This window comes from Cicer arietinum, chromosome 7 (genome assembly GCF_000331145.2).
Source record: "Cicer arietinum cultivar CDC Frontier isolate Library 1 chromosome 7, Cicar.CDCFrontier_v2.0, whole genome shotgun sequence".
NCBI classification, from domain to species: Eukaryota; Viridiplantae; Streptophyta; class Magnoliopsida; order Fabales; family Fabaceae; genus Cicer; species Cicer arietinum.
In genome coordinates this window covers 23,025,725-23,034,089 of record NC_021166.2, presented here as the reverse complement: position 1 = coordinate 23,034,089, position 8,365 = coordinate 23,025,725, and the positions used below count along the sequence as shown (strand labels likewise).

General features: G+C 30.6%; 1 long non-coding RNA gene across 2 annotated transcripts; it reads right to left on the bottom strand.

The window, feature by feature from the left end:
- Positions 1–153: 153 nt before the first annotated feature.
- On the bottom strand, positions 154–1,855 carry LOC113787793 (uncharacterized). 2 transcript variants are annotated; one of them, XR_012161420.1, is made up of 3 exons: positions 1,522–1,855; positions 799–1,128; positions 154–701 (listed from the first exon to the last, which is right to left on the bottom strand). It is a non-coding gene; the product is annotated as an uncharacterized lncRNA (long non-coding RNA). The 2 variants fall into 2 exon arrangements; XR_003474310.2 differs by having other exon boundaries at positions 1,697–1,855.
- Between the last annotated feature and the right edge of the window lie 6,510 nt (positions 1,856–8,365).

Sequence of the window (8,365 nt, the reverse complement as noted above, 5' to 3'; positions counted from 1 at the left end):
ATTATTATTATTATTATTATTATTATTATATGAAAAGTCCTTGCAAAATAATTCGAGTTATTACCTCTATTTACATTTTATTAATTGTATTTGATCCGTGTGCGACAACGGATCACTAGGTCTCTTAAGTACTACACGTAGATAACACCGACGTACGTTGCACTTTTGTCGTTGAATATGATTGTGTCCACCAAGTAGAGAAGATAATATCTTATGGAGTAAAACATATGATATTCCTTCACTTTGTCATCAACATCAAACTGAATTGGTCTATTCAAATGACTAAAGAACTGTGCTTCAAGGGTTGAGAATCTGACATGAGCTCCTCTAGCTCTTTGAATCTCTATTAGTGCATCATTTGAGTTGAACCCAAGATCATTATGCAACCACTCAACCCCTTCATCTTTTATCGATGTATGTGCCAAGATGTGTCTAGTGATGGATAAATGCAGAAAATAGGACACATCATCTAGAATCATTGTCATCTCACCAACAAGAAGAAGGAAGGTGCTAGTTTCTCGGTGCCACGTTTCAACAAATGCTTACAACAAGCTGATGTTTATTAATTTGTAGCATGTGCGCCCAAGATCAGCAAAACTAGAGGCTTTGATTGGATTTCTAAACCAATCAATAGTAAAAGATGGAATCTCTAGCTGAGATATCTTTCAATAATTGTTGATGCATTTAAGAGGAATGTGCTCCTAAGAAAATCAATTATTAGTTTTGATGATTAAATAAATCGATATAATTAATCCATAATTAGATAATTAGAATTATATAACTAGAACTAAAACTTACATCTTCAACCCATGTGTCGGCCGCCACGTGGTCCTCTAAATGTCGTATCAAAGACATATTAAAGGGTCTCGAAAATCTCTAAACATGTGATGATGGTGGTGGTGGTGGTGATCCCTAAAATGGTGAAGGTGGTGATAGTGGCAAAGACGATAGTGGTGCAGACACCTAGTTTTGCACATCGTCAGAGTCAACATGTCCTTAAGAGCGATAACTTTCACCTCTAATCCATTGTCTTTTAGCACCAGCTTTGGCACAACACTCTCTTCGTACAAACCCATGTTGTTTTTCTACCATGTCGATATAGAGTAGCATCATCGTCACCTTCCATCTCTAATAGAAAAAATCAACATTTAGTCATATTTCAACATTTTGACTATATCATATTTCAATATTTTGTCATATTTCAATATCAACTGATTGACATGACAACAACAACAACAAAATCACTATTGGTCCCTAACATAAACTAATTGAAACAACAACATAAATTAATTATATCTCACTACAAACTCATTGCAAATCAAAAGCATTTTCTCAAACACTTAGCATACAACAACTATAACAACTTAGAAAACATAAACTCAATTGAAACAACAACAATAATCTCTAACTACCAATTGACACTACAATAACAATTACAAACTAATTATATATCAATAAAAACTCTTACAAATCAAGTACATAAACCTAAACACTAAAATCAAAAATAGAAAAACAAAAAACCTGTCTTTTGATGATTAAGAGTTTATGTATCAAAAAGTGATGTTTTAGAGTGGATTTGAGGAGAGAAAATGATGTTGAGTTAGATTTGAGAGAAATGGAGGTTTAGATAGTTTTTTAAATTGAAAAATAGATTGAATGGAGAAAATGGCGTTCAACCGTTTATTAGGGTGCTTACTGGATGCGTGAATCCTGTAAATTAATGAACTAGATTGTAGGATCTGGTAAAGAGTATTTTAGGTCTTTTGAGGATTTGTGAGAACATTGAGGGATGAGCAACTTCTCAAAGACATTCCACAATGCCCATAATCAGCTACCCATTATGCCCTCAATCCACCTTTACTATATCATCATCATTGTATTACCCCAATTTTGTCTGACAAATTAAATTATATATCAAATTTTATGTTTGGCATTATTTTATTTCTCTTATTAAAAACTTAAAGTTTTCAAAAAAAACTATTTATATATTTGCATTCATAATTATTAATAAAAAAAGTAAAATGGAAATAAAATTGATACAAAAAAAAAATAATAATAATAATAATAATAACAATAATAATAATTATAATAATATAAATATTGATACTCATTTCGTCACATCTCTTTAAATTACAATTATAACAGCATCACATGGGATAATACAAAAATGATGCATAATGAATGAATTAATTAATTAAAAAAAATGTCCATTGTCCTTTTGCTATTATCCGTATGATACAAAGTCAAAGTGACAAAACTTTGAGTTTGAAACAAAAGCATGAGGACAATCTTATCATAAATACTGCAACCTAGAGCAAAAAATGGAGGAAAACCCTTAGTTCATCCAAAACCTGAGTTGTTTCACAAACATAAAAAGAGGATAAACAAAGTCAGATAAAAATAAATAAGCTAAAAACGTGAATGTATGAGATGTGTAGAGGAACTCAGATTATGAACAAAAATAAAAATGAAACAGAAAAAAGGAAACTAATGGGGAAACACATAGAGGGAAAACAACTAACCAAGTGAAGAAAACTCTATTAATACAACTTTGTTTTTTCAAAATGGAGCTTTTTGGTTGACATCTGATACTAATTCTCTTTAAAAAATGCGCATACAAAGGAGAAGAAGAAAATGAAAGAGAGTAGCAATAAGGAAGAAGCAAAAAAAGCAGTCAAGTAAGGAGAAAAAAAAGGTAGAGTGATTTAGTCACAATTTGGCCAATTGAATTTCATAGAAGAAAAAAGAATGATAGTTTTGTGTCATTTTCAACTATATAAAAAAAGGCTTAAAGAGGTCTACAAGAAAAATATTCGTCCTTGAGAATTTCAAGAAGGGGAATTAGTGTTGAAGAAAATATTACCCATCCAAAAGGATTCTCATGGAAAATAGATCGCGAACTATGAGGGACCATATTAGTGAAAAAAGGGTTTCTCTGGTGGAGCTATAATATTCACATAGATGGATAGAGAGGAAGTTCCACTCCCCGTAAATTCATACGCGGTCAAAAATTATTATGCTTGAACAAAAAACAAATGGTTAAAAAATGAGATCGTTAGGTTGAAAACCTAAAAAGGCGAACTAGGCAAAAATTAGAGCATACCGATGGACTAAAAACTTGGAAGAGAGATCCAAGAAAAAGTTAGGGACACAAAAACATATAAGAAGTTCAAGGTTTCAAAAGTTGAGATGGCTCAAACTGGGGCAATCTTTATTCTTTGAAGCTTACCAATGGGAGTTCTAAATTACAAGAGTGTTTAACACTTGTTATTCTTTAATGTAAATTAAACACAAACATCCCTACATTGGTTTTTTTTCGTTTCTTATTTCCATTGTATTTTTTTACACTTTGCAAATGTGGCAATACACGTTCGTGTGTTGATAGAATACATTAGAATACGTTAGTGTGTTGACATTATGTGTATGCATTACACCTATTTGAGAAGTAATATATTTTTATTGTTGATTGTTTTAGCGTTTCAAAATATACTTTATGAGAATGAATGTTGGAATTAGAAATGTGTGAAAATATGAAGAAAAAAAAAATATTTTAAATATTTTGATATTTGAAAAATATATACGAGAAACTCGATAAAATTCTTAAGATATATGGGTGTGAAGGAAGAGGAAGAGTAATCATTTTAAATTATGGACTTTGTTTCAATACTTTTTCTTTGAAAAATATCTCATGGATGTATAAGGTGTCATCATACAAAAGCGGCATGCTTCATGGAACATTGGAACATCTAAGATCCAACGAATCAAAAAATCCAGACAAATAAAGACATGAACAAAAGCTTGTCTATAATACATGGCATGCATGAATCACACATCCTACATTCACATTTCAATTAACTTCAATTATCTCATATAGTGCATTGTCTATCATTTATGTCAATGACACTCCCAACTACGTTATTGGTTACATATTACCAGTAACCAATCTGAAGATAATCATCTACATTCATTGTTGAGGCAAAAACCTTTTTGATGTATGTTTTAATGACAAAAAATCTTACGAAATAAAAGGTTAAGTTTTATGAATGGTGGTCTACTAATAATTGTACTTGAATTTTGTTCAAGGAACGTAAATTGCATAAGTGAACAAGCAAGAAGCCATTCACTTCATCAAAGTGAATAAGTATCCACTCAATAATAAAATAATCTCAAAAGGAATGTATCGTAGATCAATCATTCTAGAGAATGATTATTACATCTTCAAGATAGCATTTTCATGAAGAAGATGATCAAATATAACAATTAATTATCACACTATGCTATAAATCAGAAGCAAAATCATTTGAAAAGGAAGCAAAAATACAAAGATAGAACAAATAACGTTCTTGACAGAAGTCTGGAAAACAGATAATGTTCTCCACAGTTCTGAGATTTCAAGAACAAATGATCTCCTCTGTTGAAGAAGAAGTTGCCCCTGGATTTTACAATCATTGTTTATGTATTTCACAATCATGTGATTTGTACTCTTCAAGGAATATAAAGGATTCATCTCGTAAAGAATCAATTCAAAATACATAGTAGAAAAGCTATAGATTATGATCAATCAATCAAGTTCAAGCAAGATTGATCATTCTCCAACTTGACTGTCAAGAACGAAGATCATTCTTGACAACATTCTGATCATTCTGGACAACAGTCTGAAAAACAAAGAATGTTCTGGTTATTAAAACTGAAGTCTGGCAAAATAGAGAATGTTCCCCTTTTCACAGCTATAAATCCAAGAATGTTCTAGTTTTGACAGCGTTAATCCATTAATATTCTGGTTTACAAATAACAAAGTCTTCTTTAGTTTAAGATGAATATGAGAAATGAAAGTACATCAATCTATATTGAAAATCCCCAATATTTACTACAAAGGATCATAATTAGATACTCAAGATTATTTTGGACAAACTCAAAGAGAAAATGACAACAAAAAAAAAAAAAGCAAAGCAATGCATCAATAATAAAAAGAAAGATTAATCCCCAAAGTTGATGACTTGCAATAGACAATAACATTTCTGATGAGTTGATAAACCAGTCCCTATTATGAAGGTACCAGAAGTAGGTACACAAAGATCATACCATAAAGATCTACTCCAAAAGGTTAACAAAGACAAAAGCTAAGCATCAAGAACTAACAAACAAGGTCGCATTAGTTTTTAATGCAAGGATGTATAGCTCTCATATAAGAATAACACAAAAGGATCAAAGGCACAATTCAAAGCAAAAGTGTCAAATGATCATTCTCCAGTAGTGTAATATCAGTCTCTAGATTGAAAAACATTCTCCAGCTTGTTACACTTGATTTTCAACAACAAACATCTTTCTCCAAAATGATTAACAACTATCTCCATAATGATCAACATCATTCTCCAAGTATGATGGCATCATTCAAAAATGATACAAATATTCTCTAGCTTACTAACCACCATTCTCCAGCCTTGTTACATCATTCTCCAGCCTTATTTCATCATTCTTCAGCCTGTTTTGCACAAATCAAAATGAAATCTTAATCTAAATTGATTAAGCACATCTCTGAGATGTTTGTGTGCATAAACAAAAGATCATCACAGTCAATAATGAGAACCTACAGATCATACATTGTTAACACAGAAGCAGAAACGTTGAATGTTCAAAATAGTAACATTCTAAGTTCCAAAAGTCTGGTCTTTGGTCAAAATCTGACACATGATAGCAGACACCTTTCCAACGGTTAAAATAGTTGTCATAAACCTCCTTGAAGCCTATAAAAGGAACCCCAAGCTCAAGGAAAATGCAGAACTTCAAATGCTATGAAAATTCATCACTTACATACACTTACATACTTGAAAGCTTCTCAAATCACAAAAGATTAAGTTATGTTCTCTCTTCAAATATCATAATCATTCCACTGAATTCTTTTCTCAAAAATCTATTCCCAAATACGAGTTGAGCATAATCATATTCTACCAATCTCTCTAAATCATTATTGTGTAAACTCAAAACTATAAGGGTTGTTTATAGTTTAAGTAGTTTTTGTAAAAAAAATATTTTGTGTTTAAAAGGTGAATTGTAAAGTCCTCTCAAGATTGATAGACGACTTGATTGAATGTTTTCTGGGTGGAAAGGAATTGCAATTACAAATCAAGGTTGATCTTAACGAAAACTGTTTAAAACCAAGAATGTTGTAAAACCAAGAACGTTCTTTGTTTGAACACTTAGTGGAAAATCTCACGGTTGTGAGGACTGAACGTAACCCGGGTTGGGTGAACCATGATATATATTTGTGTGGTATCTCTTCCTTATCTCTATTTACTTTCACTCATTTTAATTATCAAGTTAAATAGAGAAGCTAAAACTGTGATTTAACTAACCGATTTCTGTTTTCACAACCAAGATCAATCTTGAGTTATTTTCTTAAGTTTTTAACATGAAATTTAAATACGTGAATTTACAATTCAAACCCCTTTCCTTGTAAATTGATATTTCTACTTCACTTGGTATTAAAGCTCGGTCTCTAAAATTGAGCACCTAACAAGTGTTGGAGGAAAAGATTCAGGAAAAAGTAAATGTCAAAAGCCAACATGTGCTTAATTGAAAACTTAGAAAATAATGAGGTAACCATCCCTGGACTATGTCCTATTTGTGAACAAATGGAAAAATAAATTAATAATCTTTTATGTGATTCAAACATTCTTGCTAAAAAATATGGTTTATTAAAAGAACAACTTCGTAAAGAAAAAGAGACAACACAAGCTATGAATGACGAACTGGGAAAGGTCATTCAAAGCCTGCAACAATCTGATTTAAAAGTGTTTGAGCAACAAAAGATTTTCAATGAGATACCCATACAAAATCATCTTCTAGAATTTTCTGAAACTAAAGAAGAAAATACCTCTTTAAAAATAGAAGTTCATGAATTGAAAAATGACTTAACCAACTTGGTAAATACCACTGAAAATTTTCAAAAGAACATGCAGGAATCTCAGCTAGAGAAAACTGATGAAATTGAAAACCAAGAATGTTCTATGATTCAAAAGGAGAACATTCTTCTTAAAACTAAAATTGAACATCTTAAAAATGATTTGCCAAATTTCATTAGAGCTACTGAAACCTTTCAAAAAATCATGGGATCTCAAGTAAAAATATTTGATAAAGCTGCTCTTGATTTTGATAAAACTCAAAAAACAAAAATGTATGAAAACTTCTTTGTTCCTAAAAGAAAATAGGATAAATACAAAACCAAATGTTCATGTTGCAGTAAATTTGGACATGTGGAATTTGCATGCTATTTCAAGAAAATAGATGAAAAAATCAAGAACAAAATCTTCTTTAGAAAAGAAGAATGTTCTGAAACAAAAACATAACTTTCTCCAGGAAACTTGAAAAGGGAGAACGTTCTCCAAGTAGCTTTAAAAAGGGAGAACATGCTGGAACAAAAACATAACTTTCTCCAGAAATTTTGAAAAATTGAGAACTAGAATTTCATCAAAATCAATTTCAAAGACGTTTAAAACTCAGATTTTCAAACCTTCTACAAGAACAACAACAAAGTGTTCCTATTGTTCCAAGAATGGCCACTTCGAGTCAACTTGCAATTTTAAAAAGAGATCAAGTTGTAAAAAAATCTTCTAAAAGAAGATATACTAACCATCAAGGATCCAAACAAATATGTGTACCAAAATTATTACTAATTTGTGATGTAGGAACACCATCCAACAATCAAGAAAGAACATTGATACATGGACAAGGCATGCTCAAATTACATGAATAGAAAAGTATGATGTCTCCTCTCATTACAAATTTTTTGAGTGTCTATAACCTTTGGAAACATTAACTAATCAAAGGTACATGTATCATTAGTTGAAATATTTTTGCATAGATTAAGGATATTTTATTTGTAAAATTGGTTTTAAAATTGTTTTTTAATACCCCACATGGTTGAGATAAAACAAGCATCCTCATGTTTCATTTTAAACAAAAATCTTTATGTTTTATAGTTAGATGAATTTCCAACCAAATCATGTTTTTAAGTCTTTCGAAAAAAAAATTGTCATTTCTTTAATAAATGTTCAAGTGAAATTTGAAACATCATTCTTCAAATCATTCTTTGATGAAAATGATATTTCACATATTTTTTGTCAAACATCAGACACCAAAAATTATAATGTATATAGAGTCTTGATGCAACAAACATAATTTTTTTAAACGTGGGTAAAAAATTTAAAAATGTAGGCAAATAATTAGGAATATAGAATTAAAATTGAGTAGACTTAGTCCCCTAAAACATCTTATATTTGTTCAAAAAAAAAAAAAGATTATGCTTCATAGCCTTAATAATAATCAGGTTTTTTTTTTCCATAATCCAGTGGCTGCAAAGAAAATA